The sequence below is a fragment of the Elephantulus edwardii genome, unplaced genomic scaffold, assembly GCF_000299155.1.
Source record: "Elephantulus edwardii isolate Elephantulus edwardi_28Jun2011 unplaced genomic scaffold, EleEdw1.0 scaffold00002, whole genome shotgun sequence".
NCBI lineage: Eukaryota > Metazoa > Chordata > Mammalia > Macroscelidea > Macroscelididae > Elephantulus > Elephantulus edwardii.
Window position 1 is genome coordinate 28,029,175 of NW_006399752.1, and position 19,371 is coordinate 28,048,545.

Consider the following 19,371-nt stretch of genomic DNA (forward strand, 5'->3'; position numbering starts at 1 on the left):
AAAAAAGCAAAATGGATTTTTAAAAATGGACTGTTGCTGTTATAGACTGTCAAGCTGGAGATGAGGCCCAGGTGACCCTCCGGCGGTTCTCAGAGGCATTAACTCACAGAGGAGGGGCCTGTCCTTTTTTGGCTGACCAGCCTTTGAGTTGGCAGCACAACTGCTCAACACTAAGTCCCCGGAGTTGCCCAAAACGGCTTAAATCTAGTTAATAAAACTAATAATTTAAATAAAACACTTAGATAAGAAAAACAGCTATTTGGATTTTTGTAATAAAATATTTTAATGACAAATTAAGATATAACCTAACTTGTCAAAACCCAAGACTCAGCATTCCTAAGATCAAGGCAGTAAAAAGAGAAAGAAATCAAGTGTTTTAAGAATCTGGTACTTCCACAGCAAATTTCACTATGTGTCTGCTAGTTCAGCCTGTACCTTGCAGTCCCTGCCACAGTAGAGGGAGACGTGATAGAATCTAAGAGAACAGGAGTAAGGAAGTTGCGGATTAAGGTCCACTGCCCTCCCTGGACGGCTGAGCCAGCTACAAAACTCCAGAAAACATGGGTCTCCACGTGCTTGAAATGCAGATGAGAAAGCTGCTCTCCAGTGTGCCTGCAGCCACTCCCCAGCTCCACTCAGTGCCATGAGCCACTGCCAGAGTGACCCTAAGCCAATAACCCGTCCTCCTCCTGGTCTTTCCATTATCTGTGATCAAATGAGACATGGCAGGTGGCAGTGTATGGAGAGTAGCTGGCACACACAAGCACAGGAGGATCCAGGCTGTCGCCACTGCTCTAAGGGTCCCCTATGGGTGTGGCACTAGCTCCTCACCTTCTGTACATGCTGCGCTATGATACTGGTGTGTTTTTAGCCCAAGAACGGTATTTGGGACTTTACTGATTTTTCTGGAATGATTAAAAAAAGAAATTCTAGCATTCTCAGAATTCTCAATTTACTTCCCCCCCACCTTTGAAGTTGTTATCTTGTTTTTCTTAAGGAAAAATGAAACTGGAAGTTCTGGGGTACACCTTCTCTTATGTTTTTAAGAATGAGCAACTGCATGTCTTTCTTCTTCAAAAAGTCTTGAATAATTTAATTAGAACCGTGTCAAAGTAATGAGTATGCTCTATTTATGGCGGAATTATAGCGGAATTAAAACATAAATACCAATATTAAAAATAAAGTACCTTCACACAGTATATTCAATTAGTAAGAAAACTTAAGTTCCAGTTACATTTACACTAGGTAATTTGAAAGGAAGAGGGGGAAAGAAAAACAACTCCTGGGAATATTAGTACATGTTCATAATACACACACACTCTCTCACATTCGTTGTTGTTAGGTGCTGTCAAGACGCTTGAAACTCACAGCAAACCTATGTACAACAGCCCTAAACCCTGCTCTACCCTGTGCCAATCTTACTGTCTGACACACCTACCCCCATTACTCTAGTCACTGAATCAATCCATCTCGAGGGTCTTCTTCTCCTGCGCTGTTCTTCCACCCTCCTAAACATGACATCCTTCTCCAAGGACTGGCCCCTCCTTTGCAATATGTCCAAAGTATGTCAGATGAAACTTCATAATCCTTGCCTCCAAGGGGCAGCCTGGTTTCAACCTCTCTAGGATGAAGGTGTTTGTTCTCCTAGCCATGTATGGTATATTCAATACTCTTCTCCAGCACAACTCAAAGGCATCAATTCTCCTTCTATCATCCCTAATCAGTGTTCAGCTTTGTGACGCACAGCAAATAACTGCAAAGACCATGGCCTGGATCTGGCACATTTCAGTCTCCAGACTAACACTGTGCAATTTGCCTTTTAATTTCCTGGCTGCTGGTACCAAGAGTGTTGATTGTGGAGGCAAGCAAACTAAAGCTATTAACAATCTCAGCCTCTTCACCATCTATCATGATGCTGCCAATTGGCCAAGCGGTGAGAATCTTTGTTTTCCTGAAGCTGAGCTTCAATCCTTCTGAAGCAAACACGTCAGGTCCTCCTCAGTTTTGGCAAGCAGGGTTGTATCATCTGTGAAACACTGATTGTTCCAGTCAGTAGGCCAAGTGGTTTTTCTCCAGATTTCTTGGCACAACTTGGTGAGCACGTCCAGGGCCACACCTGTTAGCTGAAATATGTCAATTGGTATACCATCTATCCCTGGAGCCTTATTTTTTGCCATTTCCTTCAAAGCAGCCTGAACTACTTCTTTCATCACCATAGGCTCTTGCTCATACGTTGTTTCATGAAATTCTTCTGTGTCTTCCAATTCCTTTCGATACAGTGACTCAGTATATTCTTTCCATCTTCTTTTAATACTTCCTGGATCATTTAACATTCTGCCAAAAGCATCCTTGATTATAGCAACTCAAGGTTTGAATTTGTTCTTCAGTTCCTTGAGCTTAAGATATGCTGAGCGAGTTCGGTCCTTTTGATTTTCTGACTCCAATTCCTTGCACATTTCATTGTAATATTTTGCTTTGTCATCCCGTGCTGCCTTTTGAAATCTTCTATTCAACTCTTTAGTATCTTGAATTCTTCCTTGTGCTTTGGCTTCTCTGCGCTCCAGTGCAATTTTCAGAGTCTCTTCTGACATCCATTTTGGTCTTTTCTTCCTCTTCTGTCTTTGCAATGACCGTTTGCAGTCTTCCTGGATGACACCCTTGATATCCTCCCACAACTCATCTGGCCTTCGCCAGATATGCAAATTCAAGCTGAAGCTGAAGAAAATGAAACCAAATCCAAGGCAACCAAAATATGACTTTGAGTCTATCCCACCTGAATTTCAGAACCATGTCAGGAACAGGTTTGAGGCTTTGAGGTTTCACATAAGCACTATCAAATATTCTGAGATTCCCATTCTTCTCAGAGTTAGCCACATTTTGTTGTAATTCACACAGTCAAATGCTGTTGCTTCATCAATGAAACACAGATAGACATTCCTCTAGTACTCTCTGCTTTCAGCCAAGATCCATCTAACATTAGCTATAATATCCCTAGTACCATTGCTTCTTTTAAACCTAGCCTGCACTCCTGCCAGTTATGTGATGATGTGCTGTTCCTGTCATTTTTGGATAATTTTGAGCAGAATCTCTGCTTGCATATAATATTAATGATATTGAAGTGAGGAGGATTTGAAGCATTTGTTGCAGAAGAGCAGAGAATACAGCCTTCAATACAACTGCATTTCAATGTTAAGGAAATAAAAATTTGCACCAAAGGACAGAGAGGCAACATCACGGCAGATGAAGAAAAGAGACTGAAACAGTCAACAACTTCATCTTATTTGGATCCATGATCAGAACACTTGGTACCAAGAGTCAAGGAGATCAAGTGACTTCTCCAAATTACTGAGGAGCCATGATGTCAGTTTGAGAACTAACGTGCATATGATTCAGGCCATTGTCTTCTCAATCACTTGCTATGCCTCTGAGAGCTGAACACTGAATAAGGACGGAAGAAAAGGATTGATGTCTCTGAGCTCTGGTGCTGGAGAATAGTTCTGAATACTCTTGGACTGCCAACAGAAGATGGGTCTGCGAGAAAGCGCAACCAGTGTGCTCCGTGGAGGCAAAGGTAATAAAGTGTCACCTCACATACTTTGCTAGTCCTTGGAGGGGGATATTATGCTTGGATGGTGGAGGGTTAGTCAAAGAGAAGATGACCCTCAATCAGATGGATTGATACAAAGACTGCAGCAAAAGGCTAGAACATGTTAGAGCCTGTGAGGATTGCATAGGACAGGACAGGGCTCAGATCTGTTGTTCATGGGGTTGCTATGAGTTGTATTCGACTTGATTGCACACAACAACTGGGTCAGAAGCACCAACTTGGAAGAAGGATAGAAGGACTTCTTCACAAAGGACTTTGTTTCTGTCTTGGTGGTAATTTTAAATTTAACTAGATGACCATATTTTTGTCCTATTAAGTGACAATTAATAGAAAAGACTCATTTCTCAAAAAATATCTCCAAAAGACAGGAAGCAGAATAAGTTAAATCAGACAAGGAAAGAAAATCCATATTAAGCATGGAGTACGTCAGATCCAACCTGAGGGTGAGTGCTGTAGGTGACCAAGCAGGCGCTGGCTATTTCCTCTGCAGCAACCCCAAGTAGTATCTTCCACAGGCTAGTTATGTTTGGAGAAGTATCAATATGGCAGGATAGACAACAGATATAGAGAAGCTCCTGGAAGATAGATGTGAGTGCAAGAAACTGTCTAATACTGAGCCAAGATGCTGTGGAAAGGAGTACGCCTTCTATCCTAGATAGATAAAGTCTAACAGCTAACCCCATTATTCTAGATACACATATATTTCAAAAGAAATGTCTTTTTAGGTTAAAATGTTCTAGTTTTAATCAAGTGGCTCCTATTAAAAAATCTTACTGTCTAAACCTTACTGTCTATGCCAAAAATCTGACGACTATACACTTGCAAAGAGCCACTGACTTCAAGACCCTTCCAACTCGGTCCAATGAACTGTCTGCCCTGCTTTTCTTCCCATACAGTGCCTGCGCAGCCTCCAGCCAATGGACTGTTTGTTCCGCTCCTTTCCCCACACAGTGCCTGCGTGGCCTCCAGGCAAGGCACTGACCAGTCACCCTGCCTCTTTTCCCCATGCAATGCACGCATGGCCTAGCTTGTGGTCCTGGTTCTGCATACAGTCCTGCCAGGGACATCAACCTTGCCAGGCTCTCCACTCTTTCACTTGACAAATTACTGCTCCCTCCCCAAAGGCCAGAGTGCCTGTCCAGGCAGCAGTGCTCTAGGGCACACCCAGGCAACCTGCTATCGGTAGCTCCTTGAGCTGGAGTATTAGTTACACGGAACTAAGAAGGAAGTTAGGAACTTGGTCGGCTCCACAACAGCCACAGCGCCTAAAAGAGTATCTGGTGTTTAATAAAAAGTGTTTGTTCAATGAATGAGTGATTGATGCCTGGAGCAAAGTCGAGTATAACATTTGTATCACTCAAGTATCTAAACGCAGTTATGCATCAACTTCTTTACAGCCAGTACAAGAGAAATCCTCAGGTGCTGTTGTCAGGTGCTGTCGAGTCGTAGATGACTCATAGCGACCCTACGAACAAAAGGCCTGAGCACCGTTCGTACATACGAGTTTCCAGAGGCAAGCCATTTCGGAAGTGGATGCCGCTCCTGCTTCCAGGCTTGTTTTAGTCGGGAAGCTGCAGCTAACACTGTCCACCATGGGTGCCCATTACCACGTTTGACACATCACTGTCACAGTGCTCGGTATCCAGCAAGCATGAGTTACCTCTGTACAGCAACACACAGACCAGTGCTGTACCACCTAGAAAAATGTTTGACAGGAAAACCATTTGGGGTTAGCACCGCCTCCTGCCTTAAACACTAGGCCAAGCCTGGCTTGCCTCGCTCCTGGGGGCAGAGCAAACCTGCACGTCAAACTCAAGCCTGGAAAAGCACTCAGACTCCAAAAGCTTGCCGTAATTCCTCAGGTGAGTCCTCAAATCTTCCCGCACCTGAGTAAGGGACATTTAACCACCACAGTGAAGCAGTGTCATGGGGTGGAGAGTCAGCCACCCCCACTGCAGTCAGCTTCCTCACTCCACTAGACTAGCTAATGACGACGAACACCTGAGGCTCTCACAGAACATCCGGCGCCAGACAGCTGCTCACAACTGACTCTTGAAAACGATCCCTGATCTGTGCTAGTGCCACTGTCAGAAACTCTGAGGCCTACTATGGGGTGCGGACCCCCAAGGGCCACTTCATTTCGGAGCAAGTTATAACTGATCTCCAACTTTCCCCTCTCAAGTGCCATCAGCAGGAAACAGCCAGTCCTCTGGATGTATGTGCTGCTTTTGTGTACAAGCTCTTGCCTTGTACTGGCATCATTTCACTGATGCTCACCTCACAGCCATTCTTTCACAAGGTATGAAATTACCCATCTTACAGGGAAGAAATTCAGGAGAGTTCAGTGACTCACTCAAGGTCAAATTAAGAGTCTAGGCTTTAATTCAGACTTCCTGTTTGCAGTTCAAGATCTCTGCCTCAGCTGTGTGCTGGATGGCCCTCTACCTGGCACAGCCTGCTGAGATGCCCAGTGAATCTAGCGCACCAGGGTGAGGCCATCTGGGGTCAGATGATACAGGCCACCATTGTGTTTCAATGTACTTCTCAGCCTCCTTCAGTCCCACATGGAAACGTTGTTTTCTATTACTGTCATTAATGAATGCATCCTTCTTCTGTTAACTGGGTCCAAGGGCCAGTTTAAAGACCCAGTGCTGCCTATTAGAAAGATACACAAATCTGTACAACAATAAAAAGATTGTTTTGTTTAGTTCTATTTAACAAACTAGTTTAAAACTGAAGCCTTTAGTCTGTGTTACTGGGAACATTTAAAAACAGTCTTGACTGATCGTTTTCTAGTTCATGAACACGATGACTGGGTTCTCATGCTTTTGTATGACATGTGCCACCTTTGCTACGTAATGGGCACATCTGACATGGGGGAGAAAAAACCCTCACAAATTACCAGTCTTGAGTTGAAGGAAAAAAGAAACACTTTTCAAAGCAGCTGTTGTCTGTGAGGTGCTTCCGAAACCTGGTGTGTGCAGGGCAGACATACTCCCCGGAGCCTGCAGAGCTGTGGACTTGCAGACAGACTGCCACGCCTGTTTTTCAAAGTGTGTCTGCATTAGTCTGAGTTCCAAACTAACTGCTGCTGTGGTCCAGATTCCCACTTTTTGGTGTGTGTACCGTCAAATCAGATCTAACTGGTAGAGGAGGAGACTGTCTCTCCTTCTCCAGCAGAGCATCTGGTGGATTGGAACCGCACACCTCTGGGATTGCAGTGCAGCTTCTTGCCAGTAGGCCACGAGAGCTCACCCAGATGCCCGCTTTTTAATAAGACCTCATTCACTTGAGCAACAGGAAGTTCTATGGCACTCTCTCATGTCAGACTGCTCAATCCAGAAGGGAGGCATGGGCTCACTGTCCTTACTACTTCACAGTGAACAACTGCACTTCTTTGCCCCCAACTCCCACATCCCACCAAAGTTCTGCCTCTAGATATGGCACAGCTCTCTCCCAACCCTGCCGCACCCAAACTTACACTCTCTGACAGGGATGGAGTACCCAGTAAGCTGAGTAAGGATAGGCTTACTTACTAATCTGTAGCAAACAGTTTCACATGTTTTTAAGCAAGTTAAAAAGCAAATTTTAAACACCAGGAAGCCTGTCCTTCTCCAGTGTATTAATAGGTAATCCACCCAATTAGATATAATAATCCACTGTAATGATGTTGATTTTTATTCTGAGCGCTCCTACTGGGACCTCAGGTGGCCTAGTGGCAAGGAGCTGTGCTGTCAACCTGAAAGCAGATGGTTCAAATCCACCTGCTGCTCTGTGGGAGAAAGACGGGCAATCTCCTGTTGGATTTTCTGCCTCTCAAAACTCACTGGAGGGTCAGCTAGGAGCCATTTCTGACTAGATGGTACATAGCAAAAACAGCACCCCTGTAAGAGAGAACAGAACTTCCATATAAAGTTCCCAAGATTGTCTTTCCAGGAGCAGGATGCCCGATCTTTCTCCCTCAGAACCTTTAGTAGGTTTGATTAGCAGCCAAGGGCTTAAGCTCTAAGCTACCAGAACCTCTTCACTAAACATGATAAACAACATGTGAGGCATTTAAAGGGCAAATTAGATGAAAAACGGCAATGAAAACACTTTCCCCCTACAGAATAATTTATTATCTTGGACTTTTAGGTGTTATTAAAATGCTGGCCATATTTCTTTATCCCTTTTCCACTTCTTTCTTGAATTTTTCCAAGGTTATTCTATGTCCATTATCTTTTACATCTTCATTTGCATTATAGACAAGGTTTTTAGGGCTTCTTTCTACTGTGCAAACGATACAGAGCCACTGTTTGTGGAGTCTATCATCTCAAACATAACCACAATGTTGGTTTTATCCATAAAGAAAGAAAAAGACTCGCCTGTTAATTGGGCTAGTGCAATATATTTATTAAGATTCTCCTGGGTTTTCTGGCTAGTAAAAGTGTGCTGGTGAGCAGGCTCAGAAATTCCATAATTTTATGTTTTCCAAATATTCTCTGGCTTCCTGTTCCTGGTGCCGGCTAGGCTCCGTCGCATCCCTAGTGTTGCTGCTAGGTGACCAGGCCACTTGGTGGAAGTTGTCAAAAATAATTTTGAAAATAGTGAATACTAGATATCAATCTTACCTTTTGTAGACTTGTTGGATTCAACTGAGTCTTGTCAATTATTTTTATTGCAACCTAGAAAATAAATATTTACGAATTTAGGTCATTGGGTAAGTAGAGACTAAGTGTTAATAACTTTATTAACCCCAGACAAGTTATTAACAAGTAAGAAACAAGTCTAGCAAAAGACTCTAAAGCTCAGTGAGTTACAGTGAGCAGTATTTTACCATCAAAAGTAAGGGTTCTATGCAAACAAGGATTTTATATTTAAGTTTCTTGTTAACAAGGGAAAAAAACCTCTCCTGAGAGCAAAGATAAATAAGAGACGGAGCACACAGTGAACATTCTCACACACAGGACTGTAGCAGATTTCTTCTCAGGCACTTATGGACATTCTTACGGTCTTCTGCTCTTAGAATATGTCTAGCGCTGTTATGGGGCACAGAATGCTTTCATGAAAAAGGAGGAGCTTGTAATTAAGTAGATGAACAATTTAATTGGTAAGGAATTGTAAAATTTTTTAAATGTCCTATGTTTCAGAATCTGCACAACTATTTGAGGCAGTGCAAAAAGTAAATGTGACTATAGCACACTGTACAAGTGGTCACAGGGGAGCCAGTGTCTAGAGACACTGAGAACCCAAACTCCCATTTAAGTATGTGTCTCATTTTAAATAAGAAACAGGCTTTAATAAAGGGACCGGCACTAAGCTTCCTGCCTGGATGGCTGTCACACATGGTACTTTTAGGGTCCAGAGGCATCCTGGACGGGGAGGGGAGACAGCATCAAAGGGGATCAAGGGGATGTCAATTAAGTCAGCCATTGCATCCAGCCCAGAGTGTCCTGCCATCCACTGTAATTCAGTAGATGCTGGTTAATAAGACAGCCAGCAGAAAGGGCCTGCAGCCCGGCGGGGTAAGGCTCTTGGAAGATTCTGTGCTGTTTCTAGGATCTTCTTGTTGTCTTTAGTCTCAAGAGAGTTTCAGTCATGCTGGACTCTGCTAACAATGTTTACTGTATTAGAAATGAAAACTATGTGCAGACCCTTCACAAGTTAGCACAGGTCACACACCTTCATGACATTCTTGTGTGCTCCTGCGGTCACAGTGACAGAACACTCGGCTAGGCACAGCAGAGAGAGTGGAAAGCAGAGTCTGAACTGCATGGACCCTAGAAAGAGTCCTTGGGAGGCTCCAGGGCCCCTGACACCACACTGCATTACACTGACAACTAGCTAGTCAACCTCTTTAAACCTGATCCAAAGCTTCATCGCCCCAGCTACACAACTATTCCCTAAAAAGCTGAGAGAAGCCACAGGAAGACTGACCCTGGAGACAAAGGAAACATTCTTCGGAAGGGAAGAAACAAAGCAGTGGAGACTGGGAAGTAAATGAGTGAGCACTTGTAAAGCAGAGCTGCATTTGCAAAGTTCAAGTTGAACAGAAACGATATTGAGTCAAGGTGGAGGGGACACTGACACAGAACCCCTTTGCCTGTTGCAGGCCTCAGCCAGGTTGTGGACACAATAAAGTAGACACTGGATACAGTGCATAGTGTGCCTGACTTTCCACCTTTCCAAGCATGATGTCTTTTCCAAGGGCTGGTCCCTCTTAGTATGTCCAAAATATGTGAGACAAAGCTTCACCATCTGTGCCCTTTGCGGAACACCCTGGCTGCACGCTTTCTAAGACATGTGTTCTTTTCGCAGCCTACTGGATATTCAGCCCTCTTCTCCAACACTACAGCTCAAAGACACTGATTCTTCATCTGTCATCTTTAGTCACTGTCCAACTCTCAGATGCATTGCAAGTACCTGAAAAGACCACAGCTTGAATCGGGTGTTACTTAGTCCTTAAATTGACATCATTGCTCCTTAACATCTTGGAGAGGTCCTTGATAATGCAACATGTCCTAGTTCCATGACTACTGCCACAACCAAAGATGTTGACTGTGGATGCAAGCAAGATGAAATTGCTGACAACTTCAATCTTTTCTCCACCCTCCACTCTACCAGCTGCTCTGTGGGAAAAAGATGGGCAATCGCTTCCTGTGACATTAATTTACTGCCTCTGGCAACCCACCTATGGGTTTGTTTTGACTTGAGGGCATACAGCAACAATCATGATATACATCGCCTATCAACCGAGTGAAACCCTATGAACTTGGAGAAAGGATGAAAGTTATACAGGTGTCCAGGACTTTCGTCTATAGGGTCTCTATCAGTCGCCTGTGACTCGACGGCACTTAACAACAACAACATCAACCGAGTGGTAAGGATTTCTGTCTTCCTGATGCTGAGATGTAATTCATATTGAAGGCTATAGTCTTGGCTCTTAAGCAATTAAGTGCCTCACGTCTGCCTTGCGTTCAGCCAACAAGGTTGTACCACCTGCATAATACATGCCCTGATGCCACATTCTTCTTCACAGAGCTCAGTTTCTCAAATGATTTGCTCAGCATCCCGGTTGATTAGGTATTAAGAGAAGATACAACCCTGAGACACACCTTTCTTAATTTTAAATCATGCAGTGTTCCCTTGCTCTGTTTGCACAAAAGTTTCTTAGTCTAAGCATAGGTTTTATATGAGCACAATGAATTGTTCTGGGATTCCCAGTATCCATTTTAGCCATAATTTATTATGATAAGACAGTTAAATGCCTGTTTAGTCACATATAAAGTAAAACACAAAAAGACATTCATCTGGTTGGTGTCAATCCAATCTGGACATTTGTAAGCCACTCTGCACAGTATACTGTGGTTTCTCACTTTCCAAAGAGTCTTTCAAACTCAAGGCCCTTCCCTGGCTGCCTGCCTCCCTCCTCTTCACGGTGAACCTCCCCAGTACATGGTATACCTAGCAATGAGATCTAGTTTCCATTCTTGGCACTGGACCCTTGGCCAGCCCTCTTTCCCAGTCACATTAGACATCCTCCTCCTTAGGTGGGCAACAGCAGATAATGATGTGATGCGACATGACACCATCCCAGCTACTAGAACGGCTACCCCAGCACCAGGCTGCTGTTGTGAGATGTCGTCAAGTCCACTAACTCACAATGACTATGAACAATGGCTGTGAACCCGGCCTATCATGTGTCAACTTCATAATCTCTGCTATTCTTCAGCCAATTACTATCGTTACTTTGTCAGTTCATCTTGCTGAGGGACTTCCTAACCTTCCACTGGTATGATGTCTTTTTCCAAGGACTGGCCTCTCCTAACAACATACTTAATACCACAGAAGCAAAACCTGGAGCTCAAAGTAAGCTGCATTCACTTTATATGAAAACAGTCTTTTTATCAGAAGCTATTATGTCCTCAGAGTGAGATGCTACTGTTGAAAGTGACAAGTGCACGGGTGGCAAAGCTAAAAGGAAAAAACCTCTTCGTCTCCTCCTCCAGCTCCCTGCTGGGCTGACTCAACTGACAGAATAAGTCTGGGCCAGAGCTGGAGCCTGGAAGAGCTCAGACAGAGGCCCACACAGAGGAGGTGGTGTGGGGCTGCCCCCTTTGTGGATCTGCCCCTTGAGGCACCTCTGAGAGGCGGGGACTGAAGAGAAGAACACCATCATCCCCTGGCCATGGAGTTGTGGGGATGTGGCCAAAGTCCAGGGGGTTCACCAAGAGAAAAGAAATGGGTGTCCTTGTCACTTGTCCTCAACAGTTCTGGGAAATTCCATTTATTCACCCTGGTGCCAGAAATAAAATGGAAAATTACAGAAGAGATATAAAGATAGATCAGAGCTGAGAAAGACTTCCCCAGCATGTCTCAACAGAGAGATTCCAACAGCCTCACAGACCACATCACTTCACACAGCTTCAGTACTATCACAGAGAGCAAGAATTCACAATCACAAAAGGAACAGGAAAGGACTCCAAATCCCTTAAAGAAGGGCCTGAAAGAGGGGAGGCTAAGCCTGGCCTGCAGAGCTAGTGAACAAATAAGACTATATAAAAAGGTGACAACAAAGAAGAATGCCACAGGCAGACCTGCAATGACACAAAAGGATTGCTCCATTTATGGAATGTTTGGAAAAAACGGGCCAAAGGAATCTCTGGTGTCAGCATGAGGGGGAGGATGGGACCAGGAGGCAGCACTGGGGACTCGTGGGGTGCTGGCCATACTGTTTTTACCCTGGATTGTGGTAACATGACATCCTGACGCTGTGATAAGGCATAAAGCTGTACATTTTCTGGGCACTTTCTCTGTACATCAGCCACATTCCAGAAAAAGGTCTGTTTTGGCAGGGGGAGGAAAAAAACTGGATGACTTAAAAAATAATAAAAAAAGTATCAAAACAACTATGAGATATCATCTCACCCCAGTAAGAATAGCAAAATTTAATAGAACAGCAAAGAACAACAAATGCTGGTGAGGTTGTGGAGAAAATGGAACCCTTATGCACTGCTGGTGGGAGTGTAAAATGGTGCAACCACTGTGGAAGGCTGTATGGCGCTTTCTCAAAAAAGTTGCAAACTGAAATACCATTTAACACAGCAATTCCACTACTGGGAATTTACCCTAAAGAAATCATAACTGTCACCCAAGCAGATATATGCATGCCCATGTTTATTGCAGCTTTGTTCATAATAGCAAAGAGTTGCAAACAACAAACAAATGGACAGAGAAGCTGTGGTATATTCACACAATGGAATACTATATACTATGCTGTATTGAAAAAAAGGAACTCATGAAATATTATACAAAATGGGTGACCCTGGAGGACATTATGCTGAGTGAAATATCTCAATCACAAAGGGACAAATACTGCATAAAGCCACTGTTATTAAACAGGACTGACATCAGGATTGAGGGGAATCTAAGAAAAGAGTGGATAAATAATGTATACTGCATTGAAACAGATGAGGAAGAGAACTGCTTGAAAGGAATATATGATTAGGTATTATTTTCATGACAAGAGCCCAGAATGAGAGTTTCATTGGGGAGTGGACTGCAGGGAGACGGAGATTATATAATAATGAAAGTTTTGGAGGTTTGGTTTTTCTTACTTTACAAAGAGAAAAATCAACTGAAGGGAGGGGTGGGCAGGGAGGAAAATGTGCAACAATGAATGAATGGAAATCCAAAGTCTCTATAAACTTTCATTAAAAAAAATAAAAAATTAAAAATAACTGTTATTAGGTGCCATCAAGTCAAATACAACTCACAGCGACCCTATGAACAACAGATCTGAATCCTGTTCCATCTTCATACTTCTTGATACACTAGAGCCCACTTGTAGCAGTTACTTTGTCAATCCATTTGGTTGAGGGTCTTCCCCTCCTTTGCTGACCCTCCACCCTTCCCAGCATCATGTCCCTCTCCAAAAGCTCCTCCTAGCAATATACCCAAAGTATGTTAGGCGAAGCCTCATTATGCCTGCCTCCAAGGAGCACTGTGGCTGCATCACCTCCGAGACTTTATTCTTTTGGCTGTCCAACAGATGTTCAGTGCTATTCTCTAGCACTACAGTTCAAAGGCATCAATTCTCTTTCTATCACCCCTAGTCACTGTCCAGCTCTCCGATGTATAGCTCGCAACTGCAGACTATAGGCCGGATCAGGAGCACCTTAGTCTCCATCCTGACATCGTTGCTCTTCAGTACTCTGGAGAGGTTCCTGACAGACGACTTTCCCAATGCAATTCTTCTCTTGATTTCCTGGCTCCTGGTACCAAGAGTGTTGACTGTGGAGCCAAGCAAACGAAAATTGTTAACTATCTCAATCTCTTCGCCATCCATACTGATGCTGCCAATTGGTCCAGTGGTGAGAATCTTTGTTTTCTTGATTATGAGTTTAAATCTGTATTGAAGGCTGCAGTTCCTAACTTTCTGCAGCAAGGGCTTCAGGTCCTCCTCAATTTCAGCAAGCAGGGTTGTGTAATCTGCATAACGCAGGCTGTTGATGACTCTTCCACCAATGCTGATGCCACATTCCTCCTCATATGGCCCAGAGTCCAGATGATCTGTTCTACATACAGATTGAAAAGGTATGGAGATAGAATACATCCCTGACGGACCCCCTTCCCAATTTTGAACCATGTAGTGTCTCCTTGCTCTGTTCTGACGACTCCTTCTTGGTCCAAGTATAGGTTTCGCATAAACACAATCAAATGTTTTGGAATTCCCATTCTTCTCAGAGTCAGCCATAGCTTGTTGTGATCCACACAGTCAGAAGGCTTTGCATAGTCAATGGGGCACAGACAGACATTCCTCTGGTATTCTCTGCTTTCTGCTAGGATCCATCTAACATTAGCTCTAATATCCCTAGTACCACAACCTCTTCTAAATTCAGCCTACACATCTGGCAGTTCCCTACTGACATGTTGCTCCAGTAATTTTCCGAATCCTGCTTGCATGTGATATTGATGATACTGTTCAATAATTTCCACACTCTGTCAGGTCTTGGAGAGAAAAACATAAGTCTGACTCACTCCCCCTCTTAATTTTAAACCCTGTAGTGTTCCCCTGCTCAGTTCACACAACAGCCTCCTGGTCCAGGTACAGGTTTTGCATGAGCACAATTAAGTGCTCTGGGACTCTCATTCGTCTCAATGTCAGCCAAAATTTGTTATGATCCACAAAGTCAAATGTCTTTGCATAGTCAATAAAGCATTAATAGAAAATCTTCTGGTTTTCTTTACTTGCCAGTATCCGTCTGACATCAGCAATGATATGCCTGGTGCCACAGCCTCTTCTAAATTCTGCTTGAACTTCTGGAAGTTCCCTATCTATGTACTATCCTAATTGTTTTGCTTTTAATATTTTTAAAAATTATTAATTTTAACGAAAGTTTACAGAGACTTAGGGTTTCCATTCATTCATTGTTGCACTAGTCTTCCTGCCCACTCCCCTCCTTTCCATTTCTTCTCTTTGAAAAGAAAAAGTATTTCACTGTTATACAACCCCTCCCCTCAAGTCCACTCCACTGTGCAGCCTTTATTCTGGACTCCTATACTGGCAATAATACCTAATCATATATCCCTTTTAAACAGTTCTCTCCCTCATCTGTTTCAATGCAGTACACATTATTTTCCCCTCTTTCTCAGTCTTTCCTCAACCTCAATCTCAGTCCCGTTTTACAACAGTGGCCCAATGCAATATTTGTTCTTTCGTGACTGAGATATTTCACTCAGCATAATGTCTTCCAGGGTCACCCATTTTGTATATTTCATGAGTTCCTTGTTTTTCAATGTAGCATAGTATCCCATTGTGTGAATATACCTCAGCTTCTCTATCCATTCGTTTGTTGATGGGCACTTGGGTTGTTTCTAAGTGTTTGCTATTTTAACAAAGCCGCAATAAACATGCATGTGCATATATCTGCTTAGGTGGCAGTTCTGGTTTCTTTAGGGTATATTTCTAGTAGTGGAATTGCTGGGTCAAATAATATTTCTATTAGCAATTTTTGAAAAAGTGCCATACAGCCTTCCATAGTGGTTGCACCATTTTACACTCCCATCAACAGTGAATAAAGTTTCCAGTTTCTCCACAACCTCGCCAGTATTTGATGTTTGTTGTTCTGTTAAGTTTTGCTATTCTTACTGGGGTGAGATGATATCTCATAGTTGTTTTTAAATTTTTTTAAAAAATTGTGATTTTTAATGAAAGTTCATAGAAAGATTTTTTCATTCATTGTTGCACATTTTGTTCTGTTTTTGAATGAACTTCTGCAGTATTTTGCTTGCATGTAATATTAGTGATATTTTTCGACGGTTTCCATATTCAGCTGGATCATTTTTTTTTTGAGAATAGGAACAAAAATGAACCTCTTTCAAACTGTTTGTCAGACAGCTGTCCTCCAAATTTCCTGGCATAGACAAGTAAGCACCTCCAAGCCTGCATCTGTTATTGAAACAATTCAATTGGTATCCCGTGGATTCCTAGGGCCTTATATTTTGTCAGTGCCTTCAATGCAGCTTCCACTTCCTCCTTCATTAGCACTGGCTCCTGTTCATATGGTACATCCTAAAACGGCTAAAATCAGAAAAACACACAAGCCTGGACATAGACAATTTTTTTAAGGTATGAAACTAAAACGGAAAACATCCATTTAAGAGACTCAAAGTGGTTGCCACTGAGATTAGGAAATAGGTGTGAAGTACAGGGCGACTGTGGTATTTTTGTAATTAGCCTATGCTTAAACTATGCATTATATACACTGAATAAAAAGAAAGGTTTTTCCCATTATACTGAAGACATTTTGTTAAAGATAGCAGACTGAAGACATGCACCTGATAGCCCAAAGGAGGAAGAAGTAAAGAGCGACAAGTGACTGCGAACAATTTCTGATCAAGATGGAGAACAGGAGCCAAGTTTAGAGAGTGCCTGAAGAAAGGTACAATCCAGGAAATACTCCAACTGTCCACATACAGGGCTCTCAGCACCTGGAGTCAACTTTTCTTTCAACCACAAAAGGCCAGGTGCTAGTCAACACCCCCCCTTTTTTTTTTTTTAAAAAAAGTTAGTATTTTGTGTGTGTGTACCATCAAATCGGATCTGACTGGTAGAGGAGGAGATTGCACCTCCTTCTCCAGCAGATCAACACCTTTTCTTATCCCCAGATTCCCCACATGGTCCATTCACTTTTTTAGCACCATTCCTGAATACATAAACCAAATAAAGATCATCCGACGGATGAGGAAAATCTGTTATTGTTGTTTTAATGTATCTGCTGTTAACAAAAAAGGTCAGCACCAAACAATCTGCTTCCTTACTGTGCAGAGATGGTACCTTCAAGTTGGCTTGGATACAGGGTGACCGCAGATATACCAGGAGTAGTAGTGACCATGGCAATGCTTACTAAACGATCCTCTAAAGACCCCTGCAAAAATTACTTCATCACAACTGATAACTATTTTTGCATATAGCATGTCAACACACAAATCAGGCATAGAAAACTAATGTGAGAAGAGTGTACAACAGCCACTGCAAAGCTGTTTAACGTGCATGTTGTTTCCTAAAAGCAGGGTACTCTCCTGCAGACTGACAGCACCAGATAAAGAAGGGCGGTGAAGCTGGGTGTCCAGGCCAGCGTGGCTGAGGAGGGTGGGGAAGCTGAAGGCCCAGCCTTCATCTGGGCTCCCAGTGCTCACTGGGACTCACTCCCAGGCCTGCCCAATGCCTTACATGTGTCTACTTGCCAGTAATTAAAGCTCACACCATGCAGTCAGCATGAATGGTGAGCTGTCTTAAAAATCTTTCTGGAACAAGGCCACAAAAACACCATATTTAAGTCAGTAAGGCATGAAATGACTCTATCAGAAAAGTATGTAATTGTAATAACCCATAGGGTACTTTTCTGGGAAAATCCTCCTATTGTTATTATACACTGAACTCATTTGAGCAAGTCACTATGCTTTTCTTGAGGAAGAGGAGGAGGAGGAGACTGTTAGAGGGAGGGCCTTTGATGAATCCAATCAACTTTTCCTACAAGCAATTATCACCCTGAGAAATGCAGATCAATGACTAATGCTTCCTAAGACACTGCACCATACAGTGACTAATGATTCAGCTCGGATTCATTCACCCTTTCCAACTCAGAGATTGTCAGGTGTTGTCAAGCTGACCGTGACTCTGCAACACTCTGGACAACAGCTCTGAACCTTGCCCGATCCTGCACCATCCTCACAATCTCTGACATGAGAAAGTCCAGGATGAGTCTCTGTGTCAACCCATCTCACTGAGGCTCTTCCTCTCTTTTTTTGACCTCTTCTAACTTTCCAGCACAAGGTCTCTCTCCAGAGACTGTTTCCTCCTGATAATAAGCCCAAAGTAAGTGAAATGAAGTTTCACAAAATGTTTCTACGGAGCACCTTGGTACTTCTTCCGAGACAGATCTGTTTTGTCAGAATGGAGTTGTCCATCGCCGTCCAGTCAGAACTGACTCACGGCTGACCCTCTAGTAAGTTTTAATGAGGGAGTATATTGCACACGAGGTGAATGCCAATCTTTCTCTGACGAAGTAGCTGGTGGATTCAAACCATGTGCCCTCAGGGTTAGCAGAGTAGCCACTAGGCCACCAAAGCTCCCTATTCAGAATGGAGAAGAAATGGTAACTCTATCCAGTGCTCTTTAAAGTGTGAAAGGCACCTAGAAGGGTCCCAAGACAATTTCAGGAGATATCTGAAGTCAAAACCATTCTCACAATAGTAACAATTCCACTGTGCTCAAGAAAGATGGATAAAAAAACTGGTACCTTTGCATAAATCAAGGTATTAACAACCACTCTACTAGCAGCTGCTATATTCTTCACCACCATGTAAGTCAAGTTTTTGTAAAAAACCCTTTTAAAAAGTCAGTTTCCTATGTTTAAAAATGAAATCTTGACCTCTGAACTCATGCAGTGAGATCAATGAATACTAATGTAACAGAATACGAAATGTATTGATGTGGTTTTAGATCCTACATTGCAACTATCCTGTAAAAGCTCCTGCCTAGATAAAGTGACTACAGCAGTGGCTCCAACACAGCAACTGTTGTGAAGATCACACAACAGAGGCTTCATTCTATAGTTCACGAGGTTGCTAGGAGTCCAAACCAACTCGGTAAGACTTAACAACTAACCTCACCTTCTGGACAGATGAGCAGGCTTCACGGATTATCGGGAATTGCCAAAATCCTATTTCTAAAAGTCAAGACGTTCCTGGAACTGTTGAGGATGTACCTGCCAAGTGTGCATGTGTCACAAAGTGGAAAGAGCATGCATAAAGTCTATCTAGGGGCCACGGAACTCATCTATACACTGGGGGCAACTTCCAAGGGTGGGCTGAAGTGCACGGACCCCGGTGCTCAGGCACACCCCAGAAAGCCATATATGCAGGCTGACCACAATGAGGCTGACGCCCAGGACCCCAGAGTGGGGCACCTGGCTCACTAAACAACACCTTAAGGGGCACCAGGAACAATCTCTGCCATGGTGCAAGACTATGGGCCACTCTGCTCTGCCGTGTGTTCTCATGGGGGGTATCTGTGGGTTCTGGAATTAGAATGATCATCATGTAAACTTTCCCACATCAAAGAAACTGCAGCATCTTTACTGTAGCCTTCTGAATACTCCAGTTTAAGGCTGGTGGAAAATGGGACTATAAACATGTTCAACACTATGATTATTGTGTTGTTTTGCTGTAGAGTTGGAATCAACCCATATTTGACCCTGCAGAGAATTTTCAGAGGCAGT

At 43.2% G+C, this 19,371-nt stretch overlaps 1 protein-coding gene across 3 annotated transcripts in view; it reads right to left on the reverse strand.

The window, feature by feature from the left end:
* The window catches only part of MARK3 (MAP/microtubule affinity-regulating kinase 3), a 91,741-nt gene that overhangs the window by 53,184 nt on the left and 19,186 nt on the right, over window positions 1-19,371 (reverse strand). For all 3 annotated transcript variants that reach the window (XM_006879054.1, XM_006879053.1, XM_006879055.1), the window contains exon 2: window positions 8,218-8,271. The gene's annotated coding sequence lies outside the window, so the exon portion shown is untranslated. The remainder of the gene's footprint in view (window positions 1-8,217; window positions 8,272-19,371) is intronic.